The sequence below is a fragment of the Schistocerca gregaria genome, chromosome 1 (genome assembly GCF_023897955.1).
Source record: "Schistocerca gregaria isolate iqSchGreg1 chromosome 1, iqSchGreg1.2, whole genome shotgun sequence".
Classification (NCBI taxonomy): Eukaryota; Metazoa; Arthropoda; class Insecta; order Orthoptera; family Acrididae; genus Schistocerca; species Schistocerca gregaria.
The window spans coordinates 781,637,913-781,665,565 of NC_064920.1; the positions used below are offsets into that span (position 1 = coordinate 781,637,913).

Genomic DNA, 27,653 nt, shown 5'->3' on the forward strand with positions numbered 1-27,653 from the left:
CAGAATTGCTTAAGCGCCTAAACAAGTCTGTATTTGCCGTGAGAATGATATCAGATGTAGAAGAAATAAATATAAGAAATCTTGCATACTTTGTTTACTTTCATTCTATTATGTCGTATGGGATCACATTCTGGGGCAACTCATCAAACCGAGCAAAAGTTTTTAGGATGCAAAAGCGTGTGATAAGAATCATTTGTGGTGTAAATTCAAGAATATCTTGTAGAAACCTATTCAAGGAACTTTTTACGAGGGTCACTTAAAAGAAACGCACACTATTTTTTTTAAATCCATCTTTTATGCCACATGTTTGCACGTTTTAGAGTGTGTAGAAACATCCTTTAGGAACAATATTTTCATTTCTCCACATAATTTTCATCCGTCGCCTTACGCCATCTTGGAACCAGCGCCTGTATACCCGCACGGTAAAATTCTGGACCAAGCTGTTGGAACCACTGTTTGGCAGCGTGCACAAGGGAGTCATCATCCTCAAACCTTGTTCCACGAAGAGTGTCTTTCAGTTTCCCAAGGAGATAATAGTAGATAATAGTCACATGGAGCCAGGTCAGGACTGTAAGTCGGGTGTTTCAGCGTTGTCCATCAGAGTTTTCTGATCGCTTCCATGGTTTTTTTGACTGACATGTGGCCGTGCATTGCAGCAGCAAAACATCCTACTTTTTCCGATGTGGTCGAACACGAGTCAGTCGACCTTGAAGTTTCTTCAGTGTCGTCACATATGCATCAGAATTTATGGTGGTTCCACTTGGCATGATGTCCACAAGCAAGAGTTCTTCGGAATCGAAAAACATCGAAGCCATATCATGAGGACAACCCTCAATATTGCCTTGCCCGCTTTCATCACGTAACCTGCTTGCCCACCGACTAACTGTACTGCGATCGACAGCAGCATCTCCATACACCTTTTTCAACCTGTTGTGGATGTTTCCCACTGTCTCGTTTTCACAGCACAGGAATTCTATTAGAGCACGTTGCTTCTGACGAACGTCTAGTGTAGCAGCAATTCTTGAAGACATGCTGTGATGGCCCCACTAACGGGAACAGGTTGAACTAAGTTTGAAAACACGCGGGAGGAATGTATCTACACACTGTAAAACTTTCACACATGCAGAATGAAAACTGTATTTTTACAGAAATAGTGTGCATTTCTTTTGGAGTGACCCTCGTATTCTATCCACTGCTTCTCAGTATATTTATTCCTTAATGAAATTTGTTGCAAGTTATACATCTCTACATCCAACCAATAGCTGAATACACAGTATCAATACTAGGAATAAGAAGAATCTACATAAAGGCTTAAAATCACTTCCCTTGGTCCAAAAAGGTGTCCAATATTCAGGATCACACAATTTTAATAAATTGCCAGCAACCATTAAAAACTTTGTTTCAGATAAAGCACAGTTTAAACAGCGTTTGAAAGACATTTTGATAGACAACTCCTACTCCATAGATGAATATCTTAACAGAGACTGTTAAGTTAGCTTAAGTAAAAAATATCTGTTAGATCTCAGTTTTGACAACACGGTCACAACAGTCAAGATTAGGTATTTTGCGTATGATAAATTTATTAATACTGGATAACAGTGTTTCGTTCTGACAGTGTGTTAAGTCTATAAATATTTGCTGTCCCAGTTTACTGCGTTGTATTAACTTATTTTCCACTATCTCCTGAGAAATGATAGTGGAAGTAAGTATTATATTGAAATGTTTTATGTTTTTATGTCATATTTTCTGACATGTTACACACCCAAGATAATTATCTCATTTTTTGGGTCTATGGAACGAAAACTGAATCTAATCTAAAGAGTCCACACCTGAACCCAATGGAACACATATGGGATGAGTTAGAACGTCATTTTCGCTCCGGAGGCCAACGATTTCCTTCTCTGGTTTCTGCTCTTGAGGAAAACTGGGCAGCCGTTCCTCCACAGACTTTCAAACATCTCAAAGTATCTCCAGCAGAGCTCAAGCAGTGGTAAAGCCAAAGGGTGACCATACCCCACATTAATGATCACTAATAGGTGCCCGGGTATTTCTGATCACATACTTTACAAACTTCTTACTGGGTGGTGCGGGTTTTGTGCCGTAATCTCATTCTGGTAAATCTGAATTACTCACGATGACAACGCGCTTCAGAGCAGTGTACATTAATGGTTTCCTATTTTTATTTAATCTATGACAGCTTACTAAGTGCTGTCAACGCTGTACAGTGGAGCATAGCACAAGTATTTCTTTACAAAATGATTCTCTCTCCTACTTCAGAACTACTTCATGTCTATGCAGTTGCAATACTATAAAAACCTAGCAGTTCTAACCTCCTATAGCGCAATAATTGACTTCTCGTTTTTGACTTACACATTAAAATAAGTAGTTCTCTAACAGTAGTATCAGACAAATTTTTAAGTGTTTTGACGGGGGTTTTCCAGGACAAGTGGATGTTATTTACGCGTCAGTGCCAAAGGGAAGTCAAGTGAGATAGAAAACCGGTTTGCTTGCTCCGCGTATGAGAAGGAGAGCTACAGAGAGCTCACAACGCTGGTGTTACCTAAGTCACTGCTATCTCTGACATACGAACTAGCTGTTTATAGCGAGGCCGGCCGCGTCATAACAAGATACACAAACCACTGGCGGCGAAGCTGATTATCATGCTGACACTAACAGTAATGGCGAACTCAACGAAGAACTTTGCTCCGTAGACTTTTTTTGCTAACACCGCGCAAAATGGGAGTAACTTTTTTCAAATTCAGGGAAACAATCCCCATCGTATATCGGTAAAGTTCGGCTGCCAAAACAAAGGTATATACTTCGGCACAGTATGTTATTCCGTAACAATTGGAAATAATGCTACGAGGGAGTAATTACATCAGGATGGGCTCTGCTTGGAAATTATAAGTAAGAAAACCCACCCCCATGACAGGCCGATCCATAGGTCACCATCGTCAAACTTTTGCGAAGTTCCTATTTTGTTTCTATTTCCGTCTTTACCGGTCAGAAGGACTTCATGGGCTCATGAAAACTGAAAATATTTTGCAGTCCTGTCGCTGCAGGTCTAGAAATGAAGAGGAAGGCGAAAGAAATAGTGCTAATCCACAAGCGAGTAATTTTGAGTTACGTATCGTTTAAATTAAAAGAAAAGAACATAAAAACAACACGAAGCAATTCATACAGCAACTAGTCCTTTCTAGTGGTGCAAATGAAATTACATGTTACAAAGATGTTGTACAATCGAAAACCTAACAGTGACCAGACTGATCCTCGCTATAATGAGGATTAGCACTTATTTGTGATTAAATGATGCGTTCTCTTTTGCTAACTCACAACCAAACTGTCACCGACCTCAGGGCACGCCACAGATCAGTATGTCACCACATCTAAGATTTCTCATTTACATTCTCTTGCTTCGTCCGAGACCTCGGGTTACGCTGCATGTCATTCTGTCACAACAACCTACATTTCAAAATAGATTGTGTTTCCCACTCTTTTTCTGTTTGCGCACATGTGATGTTACACGCCACATCATAATTATGTTATGGCACGAGGCCGACATCGGGTACCCGTAGGTTAGTTTTTTACCAGACAGGGCTCATAGTGAACTTAAAATTACGTTCGTTGTGAGACAAGGAAATTCGCGCGTGCGCCTAATCCAATTATCGACATCAGTTTTGACGAATGCCATTCCACCGACTCTACAAACAAACACACAGCGGCAACACACACAAGTAGTTTGAAGGAATACAGACGACAAACAAGACTTTCCTCCCATTTGGTTACGATTCCCACAACCACGGTAGCCAGTGCCGAATCTACAATGACCAAACGCTCACAACTTGAGGACCAAATAATGGCACCTACATTTAAACACTGGACTTGTACGGGCATTTGCGTTACGTGGCTACACGCGTAGCTACTTGCCTGACAAGCACTCAAGCATCAGTTTGGTGACGGAAAATGTCGAGCTCAGAACGACAATGCGCTGGATTTGGATGCCTTTTGCTTGTGTTTCGTAAAGCAGGAGGAAAAGTGATATGTGGAGTAAAAAGTGGTTAAAGGAACGAAAATATTAAGCCCATTATTCGCGATAGACAAACAATATAACTGTCTCACAGAATTGCTATTTTTCTTTTCTTTTCTTTTCCTCCACGCAATATTGTACTCTTTGACCTGTCCTACACTTTACAGTACAACCTTTGTACAGAATGCAATAACAATCAAACGAAATTAGCGCTTTCACACACGCTTGAACACTTGTACATGCATGCATAATCGAAATTCGAATACACATCAAGCTCCCTGTGCAGTCCTAATTCTTAGGCAAATTTATTCTACGCCCGCTTGCCCATGCACGCTTGTCAAGCATGCAGTTACTTGTGAAGCCACCTTTATACAAAATAAGCAGCACGAGAGAATCTATTTTTACAGCAACGAGTATATGTATTCTGCTTCTCAGAAAAGTGTCGTACGCACCCATCAGCCCGTCTGACCAAGGTTTTCGGGAGGTTTCCCTGGAATGGGAGTAAATGGTGGAGGTGTAAATCCTCTCAACTATCATTACTCTTGCACCAACCTGGAGCAACCTTCTCAAGACGTGCCGCATGGGTAACGTTTCCGCTAGTAAATATTTGTATAATTAGCACCGACATGAAGACTAAGCCTGAAGAGTACCGCATTTCTGTATTTCATGAACAATGTGTTCCCCCACGCTGAAAACTAGACAGACTGGCGATTTCAGACATATTTCACGGGACTGAACATTCAGGTTTTACAGTTGACTGGTGAAAGATCCATGTTACATGTGGTGTTATATAACCTATCACCATAAAAGGCGCAAGTCTGTTGTTTGAACATACTGTCGACAACGAGGTCATTATTGACGAAGTACAAACCTGCAATGGAAAAGTATGTGGAACGAAATCGGCCTTGACATGTACAGAGGAATCAAGCTGATATTTGCCTTAAACGGCTTAGGGGATACACGGAATTTCTGAATCAGCATGGTTGAGCTAGTATTTGAACCACCGTCCTCCGAACACGAAACCACGTTTTTATCATTGCGCCACCAAGCTCGGTTCCACAGTCAACTGGAACGAGTCCCGTTTCAGTGCCGTTCTTTGATCTTCCAAATACTGCGATTTTTCTTAGCCTTGTTTTAATTAAGTTCTCTGTCAAGTATATTGTGCATCTGACGACACAGCTGTACGTAAATGGCTCACCGCAGAGAAAAAAAAACCTTGACAGGAAAGGGATGAGGGGAGACAGTCTTCTGTCATGTTGACAGTGCAGTGAATGTCCTTATGTAACAATTGATGAACTGACAATGCTGCGATTTCAAAATGTACAACTTAGGTGAAACGGAAACGCCACCGAAAAGACGTTAGTATTGCTGAGGTTCCGAATAAAACAATACCACAAGGGTGAGAATAAAACAAGTGAGACTGACAACACAAAACGGAGAGAAAGGAAAAACCACAAGAACGACAAAAGGGCAACAAACACTTACATGGACAAAAGGGGAGAAGAAAATTACAGAAACGCAAGAAACAGGTAGAAGAGATTAAAACGACCAAACAGATTACCATGGCTGGCTGACCATGAGAATAAAAATGAGAACCCAGCCACTCTGCAACACATTAAAACCTCCACCCTCAAAGCACTAGGGTGGAGGACACAGAAGGACAAAGGACACGCGCTAAATGATCAAATGATAAAACCCGCCATCACGAATAAAACGTAAAATTAAATCAGCCCATGAGGCGTTGTCAGATAAAATTAGAAGCAACGAGTCCGGTAACCGAAGTGCACCAGAGTAGGGGCCACTGTCAACCGGGCGCCGCATCGACACTGAGGCGGGTCTTACGGCGCAGGAGGTAGCCGTGGGTCGCCCACGCCTGGCCAATGCGGAGCCGGCAGAGAACCACAGAGTCCCGAGGGGCCCGCAGGGACGACAGCCACACATTCGTAGCCTCCTTAATGGCACGCAGTTTGTGTGTACTGAGACTATACCATTCCGTCTCACCCCCCCCCCCCCCCCCTGAGGCGTAAAAACGAACGCTGGTCAGTCATTGGAATGCCTATCTCCAGAAGCGGTTTCCGCGTAGCCTGTTTGGCCAGCCTGTCAGGAAGTTCGTTGCCTGGATTCCGACGTGTCCTGGGGTCCACACAAACACTACTGAACGACCGGACCGTTCCAGAACATAGATGGACTCCTGGATGGTCGCTACCAAAGGATGACCGTGTAACACTGGTCGATAGTTTGTAGGCTGCTCAAGGAGTCAGTACACAGAAGAAACGACTTCCCAGGGCATGAACAGATGTGCTCAAGAGCACAAGATATAGCCATCAGCTCTGCAGTGAAAACACTGCAGCCTTCAGGAAAGGACTGCTGTTCAATATGTCCTCCATGGATATCCGCGAAGCCGACTTGACCATCTGCCATCGAGCCGTCGGTGTAAACCACTTCATGGCCTCGATACACGTCAAGAATCGAGAGGAAGTGACAGTGGAGAGCTGCAGGGTGAACTGAGTCCTTCGGGCCGTGTGAAAGGTCCAAGCGAAGCCACGGCCTAAGTGTACACCTTGGAGGTGTACGTGAATGGACCTCGAGTATAAGTGGCAAAGGCAATGACTCCAGTTCAGATAGAAGGGACCGGACGCGAACTGCAATTGTAAGCCCTGGCCTGGGCCGCCGATGAATCGCCGTGGGTGGGGAAAAAAATATGGTAATTCGGATGCGCAGAAGAACTACAAAAGTGTTCAACGTAACTGGCAAGCAGTTGTGCACGCCTGTCCAGCAAAGGTGGGACTCCAGCCTCTACCAAGACACAGGTCACTGGACTCATCCTACAAGCTCCCGTCGCTAATGTAGCGCCACAGTGGTGCATTGGGTCGAGTAAACGCAATGCTGAGGGCGCCGCAGAACCATAAACCAGACTCCCACGATCAAGACGGGATTAAACAAGGGTTCTGTAAAGCTGCAACAGATTAGAGCGATCTGCACCCCAGTTGGTGTTGCAGCAGAGGTCATTGAGGTGCTGCCAGCACTTCCGCTTAAGCTGACGAAGGTGAGGAAGCCAAGTCAACCGGGCGTCGAAAACCAGTCCTAAAAATCGATACGTATCCACTACAATCAGAGGATCGTCATTAAGATAAAGTTCTGGTTCTGGATGAACGGTAAGACGCCGACAGAAATGCATAACATACGACTTTGCAGCCGAAAACTGGAAACCATGGCCTCTAGTCCATGACTGCGCCTTGTGGATGGCTCCCTGTAGGAACCGCTCAGCAACACCAGTACTGGTGCAGCAGTACGAAATGCAGAAGTCGTCTGCATACAGAGAAAGTGAGACGGACAGCTCTACAGCTACTGCTAGACCATTAATGGCACCTAAAAATAGAGATATACTCAATACAGAGCTCTCCAGGACCCTATTCTCCTGGATACGGGGGGAACTATGGGAGGCACCAACTTAGACATGGAAAGTACAAACTGACAGGAAATTCTGGATAAAAATCGAGAGCGGGCCTCAGAGACCCCACATGTATAATGTGGCAAGGACATGATGTCGCTTTCTCTGCCTCGTGATGGCTGGGTGTTGTGTGATGTCCTCAGGTTAGTTAGGTTTAAGTAGTTCTAAGTTCTAGGGGACTGATGACCATAGATGTTAAGTCCCATAGTGCTCAGAGCCATTTGAACCATGATGTCGCCAGGTGGTGTCACACGCTTTTGATAAATCAAAAAAGGCGGCAACAAGGTGTTGGCGTCTGGAAAAGGCTGCTCGGATGGCAGACTCGAGGGACACAATATTATATGAAGTAGAGCTACCGTGGAGGAAACCGCCCTGGCACAGGTCCAGTAGGCCACGTGACACCAGGATCCAACCCAACCGCCGACACACCATACATTCCAGCAGCTTAAAAAGAACATTGGTGAGGCTGATGGGCCAATAGCTATCCACATCAAGCAGGTTTGAACTGAACACTGCTTTGATGGTGCTATCCTGCCAGTGTGATGGAAAGACGCCATCGCACCAGGTCTGGTTGAAGATCATGAGGAGATGCCGCTTGTAGTCAGACGAGATATGTTCAATCATCTGACTGGAGATCCGAGCTGGCCCAGGAGCTGTGTCGGGGCAATGCGCAAGGACACTGAAGAGTTCTCAATCTGTAAATGGGGCGTTATAGTGTTCACTGTGGCGTGTAGAGAACGAGAGGACTTTCCCTTCCATCTGCCGTTGGAGCGCGCGAAATGCTGGGGTCGGGTGGGGGGTAATACTCTGACGCAGAGGCGCTCGGCAATCGCATTTGCGTCGATAGATAACATGCCATTTATGTTAACACCACGAACTCCTGTTGGGGCCTGGTAACCAAAAACTCGTCTGATCTTTGCCCAAACTTGGGAAGGTGACGTTTGGCACCCAATGGTCGAGGCATATCTCTCCCGACACTCTTGTTTCCATGTTTTGATAAGCTGGCGAATGCGAGCACGGATCCATTTAAAGGCTATGAGGTGCTCCAGGGAAGGGTGCCACTTATGCCGCTGTAGAGTTCGCCGGCGTTCCTTAATTGCCTCAGCGACTTCCGGCGACCACCAAGGGACTGTCTTTCGCAGGGGACACCCTAAAGAACGAGGGATCGCGTTTTCCGCCCCAGAAACTATAGTTGTAGTTACCTGCTCAACCACCACATCGATGTTGCCAAGTGGGGGAGATTCAACAGTGACAGTAGACATGAAAACGTCCCAGTTTACCTTGTTAAAGCCCATCTGGGCAGGAGTCCGTGGGCCTGACGCCGGGGCAGTGACAGAAAGATGGGGAAGTGGTCACTAACACACAGGTTGTCATATGCTCTCCAGTGGATAGATGGGAGAAGACCAGGACTGCAAACCGAGAAATCAATGGCCGAATATGCGCCACATGCCACACTGAAATGTTTGGGAGCACCTGTATCTAAGAGGCAGAGGCTGAGTTGTGACAGTAAATCTTCGACATCTCTGCCGCGGCCAGTAAGCACGGTTCCACCACTCAAGGTGTTATGAGCGTTAAAATCTCCCAAAAGTAGGAAAGGTTTAGAGGGTTAATCAATCAGCGCAGTCAATGCGTTCAGGGGTACTGCACCATCTGGAGGAAGTTATATGTTGCAGAAGTAATTTCCTGCGTCGTCCTTATCCTGACAGCCACAGCTTCAAGAGAGGTTTGAAGGTGCACAGGTTCACTACATACCGAGTTCAGGACATAAACGCAAGCTCCACCCTACACACTATTGTATTCGCTACGGTTCTTGTAATATCCACTGTAGCCGCGAATGGCATGGGTCTGCATTGCCAGGAACCAGCTTTCCTGAAGGACAATGCAGAAAGCAGGTATAAAACTTAACGTTTGCTATAGCTCAGGCAGGTGGTGGAACCAAATTCCACTGGAGGTTGACATTATCATGAGACTGGGAAGGCATGAAACACTCAATGATGCAGTCTACACCTCAGGGCCACCTGCTGCCACCGACTTATTTCCTCAACAGTCTTTATCCATTGTGTCTGAGGGTCTGGCGAGATTCAGGTCCTCAGCAGACGCCAGAATCTTCACCTCATCCTCAGACGCAGAGCTTGTAGGCAGTGGCTGTGTGGGTACCACTGAAATTCCCTTGGTCTCGGGAGTCTTCTTTCTGGATTTCTCTCGCTAATCCTTGGGTTTCTCTGGCGGGGAGGTCTTCACTTATTCAGTCTCTCTGGGACTGAGGATGACCATGAAGCCCTACGACCAGCTGCTTTGGAGCACTTCAGCCACTGGTGGCTATCATCTTTCCCACTAGCAGAAATCTAGGAAGGGAGAGACCCAAGGGGTCCCTTCCTAGCAAGAGGAACCGAAGAAGGCTTATGCTTCTCTGGCTGAGAAGTGGGGACTGGTGTCCCTGATGATGGTGGCAGGACAGTGCTCCTGAGGTAGGTGGTATGGGAGCAACTGGGAGGAAGTGCCCCTCCCACCCCCTCAAGTATCAAGGAGGCAGGGGTAGTCTTTTGTCTCTGAGAGCCAACTGGAATGCGCGGACCTGATGGGGCTACAACTGTTCTTGTAGTGGTGGCATAAGACGAGATCATACCCACTGGATGAATATGCTCAAACTTCCTCTTGGCTTCAGTGTAGGTCAGTCGATCTGGGGTCTTGTATTCCATGATGTTCCTTTCTCGCAGTAAAATCCTGCAGTCTGGTGAGCAAGGGGAATAATGCTCTCCGCACTTGACATCCATGCGAGGTGTGGAACATGGAGTGTTGGTATGGGATGGATGTCAACAATCTCATGTGATGCTGGAAGTACAGGGAGAAGACATATGCCCGAACTTCCAGCACTTAAAGCACCACATTGGAGGAGGGATACATAGCTTGACATCACAGCAGTAGACCATCACCTTGACCAGACTGCAAAAGAAGGTCCCTCTGGAATATAATACCCTGGACCATATTTAAGCTCTTACGAGGTGTGATGGTAACTGAAACATCCCCCGGATTGTCACAAGCGAGTAATGCCCGTGGGTTGGCAGAGGATGCTGTTTTTCTCGAGACTAACCCTAACCGCATTTTGGATAAGCCGTCCATCTCTCCTAACTTGTCCTCTAAATGCTCTACTAAAAATTGAGTCTCCGTCTAGACAAAGGAGTCCCCATCAGCTCTTGTACATTCAAGGTACCGGATCAAATAAGGTTCGCTGCCATCCTTAGCTTGGCGTTCCTCCCATGGGACTTGGAAAGCTTAGAGACTCCTGGTGTTTGATCACTAGCAAGTCATGACACGTGGTACACTTTATCGCGCATCATCCACCCTGATGACAACCACTCTGACCACGGCCCCCCCCCCCCCCCAAGAGTGCCACCTAGCCACAGCAAAGGCCACTTGCCAGGATGGCCATTGCTGGGAGTCCCGATGCCCCAGGGTGACATCTATCTACTCCATGGCATATGTGGGGAGTTAATGGCTCAGGCATCAGCAGAGTGATCCCTGTGTAGTCAGGGGCCAACAACCAACAGGGTACATGGCGGCCCCACCACAACGGACTGACTACCATGCTGGATATCAGGTGCAAAGAATTCCATGGTCATTATCGGTGCAGAAAAAGACACTGCATAGTGGGTAGAAGAAACTGTGCCCAGGAAGGTGACCTCACTCACGAGACTGAAGATGAGTGGGACTGCAACGCCACGACGAGAAAGTGGGCTAAAGATCTCAATGCACGACGGACACGATGCACCATGGAGGCGCCCTTCCTCATCCGACTGTCTTGCCCCTTATTTTCATGTAAAAACGCCAACGATATTCTGTCTTTTCCAACAGCTTTCTTTTGTCGTTAGAGAACACTGTTCCATAAAACAAATTATACTTCGTTTCATATCTCCGTCAAAGCTAGAGTAACAAGTATGAACTTTTTAACAAAATTGCATGCTCTTCTGCATATTATCATACACTGAAGTCAACAATGAGTTTCGATTCAACAGTTTTTACCCGCTTTCTTCACACACACACACACACACACACACACACACACACACACACACACACACACACACACAGGATGGGGGGGGGGGAGGGGGGGTGAATTCATATCAAGATTTGTGTCTTACACACTACCTTATGCTTCCAACGTGCGCGCTGGAGTATAAAGTATGCCAAATGCAAAATAAGTTTAATTTTTGCAAGTTAAGCGCTACTAAACTTGGGTCTTGGCAAACAGTTTTGTTCATTATTGCTTTGGATGCTGCGGTGGGTTGTGCTCTTTTTCGAACACCTGTAGTAGGTCTGAGAGAAGTTTAAAAAGTGAATGTGTCACTTTGTTGTACACAATACACCGCACGCCTGGTCATGCAAGTAAAATTTCTCATTTTCAGCTTTTCTTCTTTCACCAGTATAGCTATTGTTTCACGTGGAGTTTTGTATGGAAGTGTTAATATAAAATTCAAACATTTTTATTGTTCAAGTCACGTAGAAACGTCATAACAGACAAACCTTATAAACTATCCCATACGAATTCCGATGCTATAAGAGTATTCAGACGGGGATGATGACAGATCTGATGGAGAAAATGAAGCCATTGTCTATAGCGATCATGATTCACAATGTGAGCCGGAATATGATCCTGAAGAGTAGTGAAGAGAAGGTAACAAATAGTAGGGTTGCAAATGGGACGTATTTCATTGGAAGAGACAAACAGAGTAAGATAGAGGAAATCTAGTCTTAAAGCAAAACAGAACAAAGGAACACCGTGAACTATTTCCTGGACCAAAACCTGTCACCAAAGATATTAAAAGTGAATTACTGCTTTCAAAAGTGTAATATCTTAGAATATCACTGAAAATATTGTGAAACACACAAATATGTATAGTGCATATACAAAAGAAAACTATGTTACACTCGAGAGAAAGAGACATTTGGCAAATGTCCAGATGAGACATTTACAATTACTTTGCCTGATAGGTGTCAAGAAAGAAAATCACTCCAGTGTCACTGAACTCTGGTACTCTGATTCTTCAGAAATGGAAATAACCTGTTCTGTGCTGAATTTCAAGAGGTGTCTCTTCCTGCTTAGTGTTTACATTTTCATGACAAGATTCCTAAAGACAACAGAATAATAAATGAGAAATTAGCACCCATCCATGTAGTTCTGGATGAGTTTGTGGTTAACTGCAAAAAGAGTTACAATCTCATTGAATTTTACACTATAGATGACTGACTTCAGGCTTTCTGTGGATGTTGCAGTTTTGTTTAATATTTACCTAACAGTAAAATATGGCATCAAACTCTGCACATTAGGTGATGCCAATACTAGGGACAGAGGTGTACTGTGGAAAGCAAAGGCTATAAGATGTTTCCAATATGACTACATATATTGACAGGATATTTGTGACACACATTGATTGAGGATTCCAAAAGAAATGGACCTTGAATAACTATGCTTTCACTTTGTCCCTATCAGACCAATACATAAGCACACTGAGAAAAAACAATAATACCTACCTTCCCAAGCAGTATCATCTTATTTCTTTGGGCACTGAAAGGTTATCATATTTGTCTCCTTTGTTGCAAAGAATTACTAAGCAGGTTTCTTGCTTTCTGTCATGCATGATGATAGTGCAACAGATGAAGTTATAGGGTTGCCAGATATTGTAATGGACTATAACGCAACAGAAGGTGGTGTTGATACTATGGACCACACCTATGGGACATGTTCTGTCGCTCGCATACAAGGAGATGGCCGTTTATGGTGTTCTCTGGTGGATATTGAAGGAATAAACTTGCAAGTTCTCTACTTTGACAACCAGGATACACCCAAAACTCTAGGGCAATTATTTCCAAACTATCTGATGAAACTACATCTTAAAGTGCAAGTAGATATGCATTGGCCCCCATCAAACGTTAACATCACATTCCTTCTGTGATCTTGAGGTCCACAGAATGACATGAAAGAATATGAACGCAATAAAAAAGCATGGGCAGTACCTGACGTGGACTGACAAAGAATATAATGACCACAATAAAATGTGATCTGTGTCAGCATTTTGTATCCAAGCAACACATTAAAAGTGCTCAGATGTGTGAAAAGTGTCGAAAAATTAGTCTAACACTCAAACCTCCAGATGTCAGGCACTCAGATCGGTACCAAACATTGTGTGTCGATAGAGCACCAACCAAAACTCTGATTTATTTCATACTATGTGCTGTCACCGCACAGAACGGGCATAAACGTTAATTTAAAGCAACACAGAACGACGGAGCACATGAAAAGCGTAACTGTGTTGGTATAGCGTAAGGTCATTGTGCCAAAGGTATTGGATTTCGAACTCCAATGATGACAATTTCTTTTACTGTATCATGTGTGAAAGTGTTATATGGGACCATTACTACTTCCGCACATGCAATGCAATGATTTATTCTACTGTTCCAATTGTTTATGTTTATTCTGGGAAACTACAAATGCACTAGCTACTTCATCACAAACGGTGTGTGTTCTGTCACGTATGTCCAGCGAAACACCACACCTATCTGTACAAATGCACTTTATACGTTTGCTACTTTCAACTAACGAAGCGAAAGCAGACTGCCAAAAGAACATTGCTACAAACTCCCAAAAGTCCTTTTAAATGCCAGGAAAATGTCCTCCCATATAACAGTTTCACGGATACAGTTGAAACAAATTGTCACCAGTGGGGTTTGCATGTGGGACCTTTGGTGCGACAACCTCACACACTACTGACTCACCCACTCACCATAGATATGCCTTTCCTGTGCTCTCTAGTTGTGGTGCTACTTTTAATTGCCATTTACGCATGTTTTACTGGATGACAGCACATAGCACAAACTAAAATTTAGTTTTTGTTGATACTCTATGTACATACAATGTTTTGCACCAATCTGAGTGTCTTAACATCTGGATGTTTGGACATAAGCCGGATGAATAAAGTTTACTGGACTTGATGAAATGACTTATTTGTGTGCATTTTTGTTTATTATAATAAAGTTAGGAATTGTGAATCTTAACAAAAGGAACCATTCAGTTTAAATAATGAAACAAAAATGCATTACTTCATGAAGTCAGCAGACTTTATATACTATGGGCTCCTACACATAATTCTATTAGAAGCATATCATTTGTAGCACAGATTTTCATTTGACAATAATAATAAAATACTAAAAATGAGATATTCCTTCAATACGGCTCCAGTGAGGTAATGGATATGTAATGGGGTGGTACGAAGTATACTGCACACCAACTAACGTGATAATGCATACGCCCACTCAAGGGTTAAATGTGACCTGTGAAGCACAGTGTTCCATAGTACTCATTTGGTTGCCTGTCGTGAATTTATACCTCCACATCACCACAGCAAGCCTATGAAAAATCACACAACAGGCTCAAAGCCACCAGAGACGCGAAACATACTTTCACATTGCAAATAAACACCAAGTTAATAAGAAGTGGCCAATAAGAACTTTGGCTTGCATGAACACTGGAAAAAGCATTACAGGGGAGTGGCCCAATGAATCAAGATATAGCTGAAAATCTAACTGTTGGATCACCAGCTAATAGATGGGATCTAACTCAACGCTATACACGTGGACCTGCCTCTACGGGAACTAAGCGAAGCCCCATTTTGTAACTGCTGTGTTATACAGACCACTACTTATGTAGTCTAGGACCCAGCAGGTTTATGGTATATGGTATATGTTCTATACACTCTACTGCATCACTTTACAGTATCTAGATTGCTTGTGCACTGACACATGAAAAAGTATCAAGGATTTCTGTTTCTTTTCCTTTTTTACATTGTGAATTTATCTCTCTCTCTTAAATTACAAATAATGTTCTCATTGTTTTGCGCATTACGCATTCGATTAACAATAAACCACACTGAAAGTTAGGCACGGCCTACAAAAACTGAAGATTAAAGCCCCTGTCCAGTATGCATCCACTAATGAAAGCTACATGATGCCACTAATGAAAGTTACACGACACAATGTGTGAGACTTAACTGTGGAGAGAACAATGCTGAAATACTAGTAGGAACACCCAAGTCAGACACAGTGTCATCACATGGTGATTTGCTACAGTTTTGTAGTACTAGGGCATGGCAGCAACTGTTTGCAAAATTCATCCCAATACAATCATTTACATAATGTGTGTGTTTACACAAAATTGAGTACGTATAGTCAGCCTTAAATGCATTAACATGATTAATTTTTGCTAATTAAGTTACAGCAATTCCCTTCATAAGAATTAAAGTACATAAATATTTCAATTCACAGCAGAGCCCCAAATGTACTAAAGCTTCACCGAGTGATCTCTAATTTCAGCAGTTACTGTTCATCATCAACTACCATAACAAATTCGAGAACCATTCAACCATAAATTTCTAAAACTTTGTATATATAGCAGGAACTCTCACTTATTAACCTACTATTTAACACAATAACAGTGCTTGCAAAATGAATAATGCTACACTGTCTAAATTACCTGACTCTACAACACTTTTCTCCAGAGTCTACAACTAGTATGCCTTGAATACTTATTCATCAGCTGACTTTAATCAATATAAATGAGTGTTTTTCGTTCAGTGTGTCAGTGACTGTTGTCTCTATAGTCTAATGGTTACTAAACTTCAGTTTCATAGTAGTAAACTCAGAAAAGCACCTGTAAATCGGAAGAAAAAAAATTGTATGAATCTGAAGTTTTCACACCAGATGCTTCTTGTATGTGAGAGGGTTAGGAAGAGGAGGATCTGGCAGCAGTCGCATCCTCCAAAGTGTTTAATAAATTATTCTCTACATCAAGGTTGTGTAGGCAAACTATAGGCAAATGTAAAATGAAACAATAAATGTCATGACAAATGAATATTTGTGTCAGTCTGGATCTCATACACAATTTCAACTTTCACTTTTAACACTTCATGTTATTTCATCTTCATCAATTTCACATCTATTGACTCCATTTATTTAATTCCTGTGTCTGTAATTCAGCTGACACATTAAGAGAGAGACAAAGATTGCAATCTCTCCATTAACACAAATTTGTTGTTAGTATACAGAGTATGAGATCTGAATAAGTGGGAAAGCTGGGTTGCATGGCTCTCACGCTTTAACTGACATGAAACTTTAAAAATAACAGACTTTCAGTATAGTAACATGGCAATGACACCTATACAGGTTACATAAAATCAACAAGTATCTAGGTGGGACATAGCCACAGAATATCTAATCCCACCACTTAACTCCAATAAATGGTCTGCACTGTTAAGGATCAAACTGTGATAACAACTAAGATGTAATAAATGATTAACCCTCAATGGTATCATAGAATGCAAAATGTCTGACAAATAAGACACTGGCATTACACAGGAAGGAAAGTGACATCTATATTACTCTGCCACTGAAACAAATAGGAAAGGATAGTTGAACTAATGTACTTACTTACAAACTTATAATATGGTATTTTTTAATAAACAGAAAATTGCAAAAGGAGATTTATTTACTATGGCTGAATGAGCCGTTTTACCTCAACACTGAGAAGTTCTGAGTGGAAGCCAAACCTGGCTGAACTCATTGTTATCTTTTGTCCAATGCTCAAACAGAACTAATGGAACCAATGGGCAACTGGCACGCGAAACAGGATTAAAAAAAAGACAAGTGCATTTATGACTTCATGTTCACTTTCAGCTCTAATTAGCCTATTTTATTGCGCTTTAGCAATTTCACGTTTATGATGTCATAATTTAACTCTCTTGACTGCCCTTGGATACAGGATCATATTACAAGGGGATTGGGTCAGAAGCAATAACTGAAATTGAAGAGAGAAAATGTGGTGGTACACAGTGGAGAAAAAGTGCGACACTTTATAACAATGCAGAATCTACAGACAGACATTTGGACACACTACATACCACTTTGTGATGTGAAGGTGATACACTGTCCCCAAAGGGCATACTGTACAGCTAGCTGTGGATGTGTACAACTATTTCAGCAAATTTGCTCTAATCTGAAATTTCAGTGTGTGGTTGCACATAGACACAAATGCCTTCATGACAGGAAGATGCCTACCAGCTCTGGTTGCTGCAGAGTTAAAATATTCAGTGTAAAGTGAAAGAAAGTTCACAACTGAATATCACAAACTCGAAGCATCACCATTCAGTGAACGAATAGGCACAGTCATATATAAGATATTTAAAAAGGGAATGAGCTGTGGCAGCCTTCAGTTGTAGATATAACAATCAAAGAAGTATGTGGTGCATATTCATGGAGCAAAAAGACCTGTGTATCAGCAGTTGCCAACTGTGGCACACAACAAGAGACAGAACTTAACCCCGTATAAGCACCATTACAAAGGGATAAGATGCTTCCACATTAAAAAAAAAAATAAATAAAAATATTATAACTGTTATAAAGAAATGTCGTTCCAATTTCCCTGTAGGTAACGTAGAAAAAGTAACAATAAAATCTTCTCAGTCTACAAGCCGAGCAACTCTGAATAAAACACTTGAGCCTATGAAATTGCCTTCTAATATGCGTAAGTTGAGTCCTCTCGGAAAGGTTCTCGACACTGCCATTACATCTATCAAAACAGAAAACCATGCCAGACCACTGCCATTACAAATATATAAGCAGAAAACCATGCCAGTCCTGGCAGTCCATAATTTTAACAACTGATGACAATGGTGCAGACAGCTATCGAAAGCTTGAGTGTTTTATTCGAAGTTAAACAGCTTGTACATTGAGAAGATTTTATTAAAGGATGATACTGTGAAACACTTCGAGGGTATAGAAAGGGCACATTACACTATGAAAACTGGATAATTTAACTGAAAAGGAAAACCATGTTTCCAGAAAGTTGACTGAAGAAAATGAAGATAGACGTAATCCTCTGTGCAACAGCAGACACTGACAAACTAAAAGAGTAACTTCTAGAAACATCCCTCAGGCTGTGACTAAGCCATGTCTCTGCAATATCCTTTCTTTCAGGAGTGCTAGTTCTGCAAGTTTTGCAGGAGAGCTTCTGTAAAGTTTGGAAGGTAGGAGACGAGGTACTGGCAGTGGTAAAGGTGTGAGGACGGGGCGTGAGTCGTGCTTAGGGTAGCTCAGTTGGTAGAGCACTTGCCCGCTAAAGGCAAAGGCCCCGAGTTCGAGTCTCAGTCCGGCACACAGTTTTAATCTGCCAGGAAGTTTAAAAGAGTAACAGTAGATGATCCTCCCCACAGAATTTTAAATCTAATGTAACCACATAAATTAACAAAAATGTGATGATATTACATTGCAATCGAAGAAAATCTGACAAGAAACAAGAACTTGCATCTAAAATGGCTGAGCACCGTGATTAAAAAAAATTACAGGACAAATGAAAAAGTGTGTATTGCATAAATGTTAACTATTTATTACAGAAAATTAATGACAACTGAAACAAACAAAGGTAAGTAGGAAAAAAAATCACCAGGGTTCATTATGGTCATTGGTAACAATGGATTAAGGAATTTGACAAGCTCCAGAAAAAAACTCTTCTCAAAATAAAGACAAGCTTCTTAAACTTTATTAACAAACCTTCACTACCATCAGTCTTAGTAGAATAACAGCCAGAAAAAAATTGAAAATTTAAGAGCTTTGTACTCGCAGCACATTAGTTATCATATTCCATGCATAAAGGAACACTGGTTCATTCCTATGTGCCAAGTTTACCATGGCTATAGCCCATCACACAATATGTTTTCAGTGTTTATAGTAGTACTGCTGCACATTAATCTTCCTGTTCTCATCAATTACCTCACATATTTAGTGATTACTTAAGACAGCTCACAGGAATAGTTAATAACAAAAGGGGACAACCACATCATCCTGTCACGACAATACGTAATCAAAATGTAGTGCTTATACATGTGCCAATACCTATAGTGCCCAATACTGATGTCTTGTCATTCTCCTGAGCTCAACATCTCACTTATGTGGCAATGCTAAATCAGATTTCCAGACCGACCAAAGGAGACGCATCTTTATAGGCGGACCGAAGAGTTTGCATGGAACGTATCAGCAGGAACAGGTCGCTGGACTTGGATGCACCTGAGCGTCCACAGACGTGCAGTATAGTGTAGATATATGTGAAGCAATAGCGCAAAACTATTTTTTTTTTTTTGTAATTAAGTTGTGCAGAATCAAAGGAACATTGTGCGACCTAACAACCAAATGCAACAGTGCAGACACTGGCCTCACATTTGGGAGGACGGATGGTGCTCTATCCGGCCATCCTAATTTAGATTTTCCTAATTCATTCCAGGCAAATGGCGGGCTGGTTCCTTCAGCAAGGCTACACTCAACTGTGTGTCCTATCCTTGTAAGACAATCCTTATGTATTCTATGTGTACATGGTAGATGCATTTGAACCATTTGCTGTCACTATATTGTGATGATAAATCATACGATTGTGAGACGACGAAAATTTCTGAATGAATGAATAAACAAAATATAATGATATACATGGTAACCTAGAACACCTAAACGTGTTTAATGAAACTGCTCACGATAAACACACGTCTTCATATAATAAACTTTTTAATGAACTTCAATTCATACTTACAGTTAATTAAAAAAATGTAAACTGGTTAACGTGGCAGAGTTCAACACAATATGCCACAATCACCCCTAAGCCAAAAAACTTCGGAACCAATTTCCATTCTTAACACGAGCTTTCTGTCAATTAAAATTACAAATATGAAATGCACTTCTCTATTCATAAAGCGATTGCTGCAGTACGGATACGCCAACGCAACATCAGGACCTGCACTTTGTTTGTGAAAAAACTTACAAAACATTGAACACCTTTTAATTTTTTTATGTTAACATCGGAGGGTTAAAATTTACCTCCGTCAAGATAATGCGAAGAAATCGGCTATACTTCATTAAACGAATATCTCTTGCTGTAATTGAAAAATAAAAATATTATTATTAACAACAGAATTGTCAACAATATTTAACAGCAAGAAGGGCAACTGTCTGCACAATAGGAGCGTGTGCGCAAGCGGCCTTCTGCACTACTGTGTATGACTAATGTGGAAAATTACATTCTTTTGGTTTACACATAATCAAAAATCAACTGGGTTTTCTTCGTGAAATCATGTCATTTGTTCACTCAGGCGATTTAAATTAACAACAGAATATTTGTACAATGCTACAAGGGAATTAACGCGCAGTCAAAACAGAACTTAATTTTTTAGGCTATTAATGCAAATCCTATGATGCGGAAGTAATGAGCACTTTGATATATCTTTGATTCATTTGATAGTACATGGTCAAATAAAATGCATACGGAATTCATTTTGCTAGTGACAAAGACCATATGAAATATTGCTACAGTACCGCAAACAGCTCCGCAAATTACTCTGTTTTACTGAATAAAACATGAACAAGACAAGAAACACTATTTTAAGTGTAAGACAGATTATCTTCTTTTACTTGAAACGTTCCGTCAATATCAGTGATTCATCAGTCCGTCACATGGCACGAATTGCTCTATAATAATGACATACTTACTTCATTCTACAATAAAAGTCGAGCAGATAATGCAATATATCTGACACATCGTTCAGTTGGAGGGAAATCTTGTACCGTATATAACAAATAATATTAAAGCCTGCAGTATACGAACCTTTAGAAGTGAGAGTAAAATGCAGGTACCTGTCAAATGCTGCCGGTACGTGCTTCAGTAGCTACGACTGCAGTCAAACAACGTTGCACACGTCACAAATTATGAACTGCATTTCACTTCCCATCTGTCACTTGAATGTATACTAGAACATTTTACCCGTGAGCAACACAACAATTTGTCATTGATTGTAGAGTTGACGCTTGAACCAAACAAAATATGCACACTAGCGACATCTATTGACGTTCATACAAAGTACAATGCATTATGATTATTTGTACGTTTCTTCGCAACAAGCATACCGAGAGAGGTCCATCCTCAGGTCATGCCCATCGTTTCTGTACCTTTTAGGAGAGTTTTAGATCACTTTTACTTGCGTCCAATTAAAGTCTGCTTGAGAAACTGAACGGTGTTATAATATTACGTACAGATAGCAGTAATGATTTCAGTACAGTAATTTTTCGAGTGAGATTAGAAAATTTTGCTCAAATATTTACCGCGGCCATCATTACTAGTCGGTCAAAAACACTGTGATTGATAATGTCCGATGATAACTGAATGATTACATGTCAAACGTACTCAAAAATGTTCAGGATTAGTAGAGATAGAGCTGTTACATAGCAAAGCACCACTGTATCATTGTTAAATGCTAATAGAAAGTTTATTGTCAGCCATTCAGTGTGTTTTCGTAGCCTTGTCTACATGTACATGTAATGTGTAGTTAATACTACATCTTTACGGGGAAAAATAGGACACTAGAACACTTATTAATATATAGGCCCTATGTAGTGGTTACCTTAAAATGGCGTGAATAGGAACACTGGATGACTAGGAACACTTTCTGTGGGAAAAGTTTTAAAACTTATTTGCGCTTTTGTTATTTGAATAAGGTGGTATGTTTTTCTGTTAATGTTGTACATAATTAGAGAGTGTTTGACTGTCCAAGTATAAGGGATGACAATTGCGCTGTTTCAAGAAAAAATCGTGTAAACAAATCTCCTTCTAGCTAGAGGAAACTTTCGAAGGCGAGAGGATAAACATTTCACAGAAAACATTTGCAGTATTTACTGATGGTCAACAGAACCTCATTTTTCATAAAAACATTGAATCTGTTATTTGCAGAAAATAAATTAAAATAGGGCAGACAGGAACACTCAAGAAGCAGACATAAGAAGCCATAGAAACATGTACAATTAGCTTAAAAAGTTATTTTATGCGCATCTGAAGTTTTATATATTCATTTAAAATATTTCTTTCGGATTCATATCGTGCCACTAACATAATACCCTGATAGAATGGGCTAAATCCATAGAAAATATCCTGAGGATCTCATTTGCAAGGCCATAAATGAAACTGATAACGGTTTATTATACAGATAAATTCAGAAAGACGTGATATACGAACAACTATATTGTACAGACACTTTAAATGTCCTGCTAAATAGTCTGTTGTTGTTGTTGTTGTTGAGGTCTTCAGTCCTGAGACTGGTTTGATGTTTCCTGAACAGATTTCTCACAAAAATCTTTGCTTTCTCAGGTTGTACATAATTAGAGAGTGTTTGACTGTCCAAGTATATGGGATGAAAATTTGCGCTGTTTCAAGAAAAATGTCCTGCTAAAAATGTCTGTTGTTGTTGTTGTTGTTGTTGTTGAGGTCTTCAGTCCTGAGACTGGTTTGATGTAGCTCTCCATGCTACTATATCCTGTGCAAGCTTCTTCATCTCCCAGTACCTACTGCAACCTATATCCTTCTGAATCTATTTAGTGGTCTCCCTCTACAATTTTTACTCTCCACCCTGCCCTCCAATACTAAATTGGTGATCCCTTGATGCCTCAGAATATGTCCTACCAAACGATCCCTTCTTCTAGTCATGTTGTGCCACAAACTCCTCTTCTCCCCAGTCCTATTCAATACCTCCTCATTAGTTATGTGATCTACCCATCTAATCTTCAGCATTCTTCTGTAGCACCATAAAATGTCTAAAGCTGGAAAATCTGTTTTGAGTGCTGATGTAGAAAAGCATTTGGTGCACCAGCTTATAGTATGATGTCCTTGGGGTTTTCCCATGGACAGATATGAGAGTAGGTGCATTGTTAAGACTTACCTTGATAGGAAGGATACATCACTACCAAGAAATCCAAAGACAATATGCGAGGTTATGAATTTTCCCTGAGATTTCTCAAATATCACAAGAGTGATTTGTCAAACACATGTGCCAGAACATCAAGCAAACTCAGGCTGCTGCCTCTCATGATAATATAGAAAACTCTATTGTGAAGCTGGAAGAGACTTTGTAAGGTGTTCCTGGCCCACAAGGAATGTTACACAGAGAGCTTTCTCAAAAGCTCCTTGCCAAGGAAAGTTGACAAAGGACATTTTTAAATGGCTATGCAATGAATATTTGTGTCCTATAGATTAAGTTTGTCTTGTAGGCATAGTGAAATGTCCTAAATCATTAAAAAAAGGGACTTACAAAATTTAATGTAGCTCTTCATGGGCAGTAAAGGTTACTAGAGGAAGTTCTACTTATTTAAACCTTAAACCTTCTTTTATCATGTTTCTTTAACTCAACTTGTTAAAATACCTTTTCAAAAATGCCTTCAGTGTTCCTATGCAGCACAGACAAAGTAGATTAGAACCATACAGACAAAAAAATGTTTGTATTGATCCCAAAATTGAAATAGGAACATAGTTTTATTTAATTAGTAGCAAACCTGGCAATGCTTTGTAATTGCTAAAATAATATGTAATAGAATTGGGTATACATCTTGATCTGCTTCTGTCCACTTTCTATGTCCACCAGCTCCTCTCCCCTATCTTTGTTTATCTACTCCTCCCTTCTCTCTGTACATCTTCTCTTCCTCCTCTCTGTCTCCATTTCCTCTCTTCTCTCTGCCCATCTTCTCCTTCCCACCCTCTATGCCCATTTACCAACCCACCTCTCTATTGATTTTCTCTTTCCCACTCTCACCAATTATGAATCTTGTTTATTGTTATATCCAACAAAATCTTGATTGGGAACTGAAGTTGCTTAAAATAAATGGGTAAATTTGTTGGGATGATTAGTATACAGGCTATGAGAGACATCTCCAACTGCTAGATCTGTGAGGACAATAGCTTCAGTAAAAGTATTTCATATAGTTTTAATCTACAAATGGGTTGGGTTACAAAGTCTTGGACAATTCAGATTCTGTCGTAGCACTCTAATCATAAGCCCACAGGCATAAATACAACTTCCATGTTTCCTGTTATAACTAGCTGCAGGGAAGAAAACAAAACAGCAGATAGCTGTTTATACAATTTTTGTTTAAAACAATATATAGGGAGGAAGTACGTATATGGGAGAAGCAGTTTGTCTAATGAGGAGGAGGAGGAAATTATTGTTTAATGTCCTGTCAACAATGAGGTCATTACAAACAGAGCACAAGTTTGGAATAGGGAAACATGGGGAAGGAAATCACTTGTGCCCTTTCAAAGGGTCCATTGTGGCATTTGCCTCAAGCAATTCAGGGAAATCACAGAAAACGTAAATCAGGATGGCTGGATGCAGGTTTGAACTGTCATCCTCTTGAATGTAGATACACTGTTCTAACCACTGTGTCATATCGCTCAGTTTGTCTAATGACTTAAATATCTGTCACCGTAATTAAAACTGAGTAAAAGAAAGAAAACAAAACCTAACATTTTCACAGCAAAGCGCAACATAGTATTTTCTTCCCCACAGTCAGTTTTAACAGAAAACCTGTTCATTGTTGCTTAAAAAATTTTAGCTTATGTCCATCTGAATGTTTATTAGAATATGATGTAAAAATTTGAAGTAAGTTGGCCAAGAACTTTAAAATATTGGCTAATAACTTTTCCCTATTATATATAACATAGTGGCCTATCATCTATATTGAAAAATATATGGGATATGTCTTTCCAAATGTTTATTAGATTGTTGTGTATAAATTGGAAGTAAATCGCCCAAGAACTTTTCGAGAGTTTTACTAACAATGTTTTCTCTTAATATATCTACACTGAAGCGCCAAAGAAACTGGCATAGGCTTGTGTACTCAAATACAGAGATATGTGAACATTCAGCACAACAAGTGTCTGGCGCAGTTGTTAGATCGGCTATGCTGCTACAATGGCCAGTTAGCAAGCTTTAACTGAGTTTGAACGTGGTGTTACAGTGATGGGACACAGCATCTCCAAGTTAGCAATGAAGTGGGGATTAATAATAATAATAGTATTAGTAAGATTTTATTGTCGTTAAGCTTACAGAAGTAATAGACAACGTCAAATTACAAAATATAAACAAAATTATATGCAGGAGTTATAAGTACAATATTACAATAGTTTTATAAATATTCAATACATAGGAGATACAATATATAAAGTGAGGTAGTACAACCAAATCAATCTGAATGTACCAGTACAAAATACAGGAAAACGTCAGAATACAGAATACCAAGACAGGAAAACATATTACATACAAAGAAATTTACCCACACAACCGTTTCATGAGCGTACCATGAATGTCAGGAATCCAGTAAAACATCAAATCTCTAACATTGCTGTGGCCAGAAAAAGATCCTGCAAGGACAGGACCAACGACAACTGAAGATAATCGTTCAACATGACAGAAGTGCAACACTTCTGCATACTGCAGATTTCAGTGCTGGGCTATCAAAAAGTTTCAGTCTGCAAACCACTCACAAATGGAGGTAACCTCACAAATCCATGGACCCTGCACGTCAGCAGGAAACTGTTCAAGTTAGTGGCGGCTCTGTAATGGTGTGGGGCATGTGCATTTCGAGTGATATGGAACTTGTGATACGTCTAGATACGACTTTTGACAGGAGACACGTATGTAAGCGTCCTGTCAGATCACTTGCATCCATTTGTGTCCATTGTCCATTGCACATCTTTAGATGCGAGTGTGAAACTGATATTGCTCATAATCATGATCTGATTGACGTACTATTGTGCAACAAACTCTTTAATTATTGCCATTTATACTGTTATTAAGTGGAATAGAACAATACAGATGTCCAGCCACACACAATGAAAAATAAGGAAAGGGTTTACTTGTTAGTGCTTTATTGATCTTTTGCTACAGTACTAGAATAGACGTAACAGCAATGAAATATCGAACATCACTGGCTAGGGTAAACATAATTAATGACTGATCAAAAATCTAACAGAGGGGTGAATGCTAGTTTTACATACTTGTACATCAACTATATAATAGTACATGACATATACAGGACATGTCGTGGAACATATTTAATGACTACATTACAATGAACTTTTGCACATAGTGAAACAATTACATAAATGTTCAATAGTACCTAGAAAACGTCTCAGAAAGACACAAAATGTACTCCAGTATGCAATCACATTTCTCACAGCAGAAACACTACGATGTATGTCTGAAGAGAGTGCAATTTACATGGCAACCCCAATGTGCACACTCCAACACTGACCGACACACTGCTGTCAGTGTTTTCGGTGTTATTGCAGCACATGCAGTGCTAATGTCCGGAGACACAAAAGTCCATGGGGTAAGGTCTGGTGGCAGAGGTGGAAACTACCCCACCCATTTGATCAATTTGCGAAATTGTTCATTTAGCGCATTTATTGCAACCATGGCAACATGCCAGGGTATCCATAATGCTGTTACCGCATTATGAAGAGGTAGATCTTCCATCATGCCAGAAGTTGCTTCTTAAGAGTGTCATCAATGAAATATGGGCCAATGATGTGTTGTCCTATAATACAACACCATACATTGACACTCCACTGGTGATGATGCTCTACTTGATGAAGTTAATAGGGGTTTTCTGGTGAATAGTAGTGCATATTGTGTATCCTATACACAAAGTTATAGCCTTGCTGCAAAGCCAACTGACAGAATTCCGGGCGACTTTGAATGTTATTGCCACGAAACCGTTGATGTAATGACACATGGTGTTTATGACTATCAAGCATGCACAGTGTGGTTGATTGAGGGATTCCCACCAGTCTCTTCATTCCACGAGAACTGGAATGGGTGTTTATTTCACCAGCCACCAGAACACCTACTTCTGTTGCTCATGTGCTACTTTTTTGTTCTGGATCTACATTTGTAGATACATGTGTCCCATTGCTCAAAGCCTTCTAACAGTGGTTCTGAAGGTACTGTGGATGATGTGGTATCTGTTAGGGTAACACCGGAGATACAATTGAACCAATTGTGCACCAATTTGGTGACATTTTTCATAAAGAAATAATATGTCAACAAGTTCTTTATTTGTGAAAACCACATCTAGTATCTAAAACGGATGGGCAGGCAAGTAGTATCACGCTTACAACATTGATACCAATTACAGTGTACAGTACAGCATTGCTAGTTTACCTGTATGTACCTCCACACAGATCACCCTGCTTCATAGTGAGCTGTTCCCAGACACAGCACTGATTGCGGTCCATTCCAACACAACTGCTGAGGCAAGGAGTTGTAC

General features: G+C 40.9%; 1 protein-coding gene across 3 annotated transcripts in view; it reads right to left on the reverse strand.

Moving 5' to 3' along the window:
• Positions 1-21,420, reverse strand: part of LOC126268754 (E3 ubiquitin-protein ligase RNF19A-like) — a 354,985-nt gene extending 333,565 nt beyond the window's left edge. The window contains exon 1 of one of the 3 annotated variants that reach the window (XM_049973936.1): positions 21,198-21,420. The gene's annotated coding sequence lies outside the window, so the exon portion shown is untranslated. Of the gene's footprint in view, positions 1-21,053 lie in introns of all 3 variants that reach the window. The other 2 variants (XM_049973935.1, XM_049973938.1) reach the window with 2 other exon arrangements.
• Positions 21,421-27,653: the final 6,233 nt, after the last annotated feature.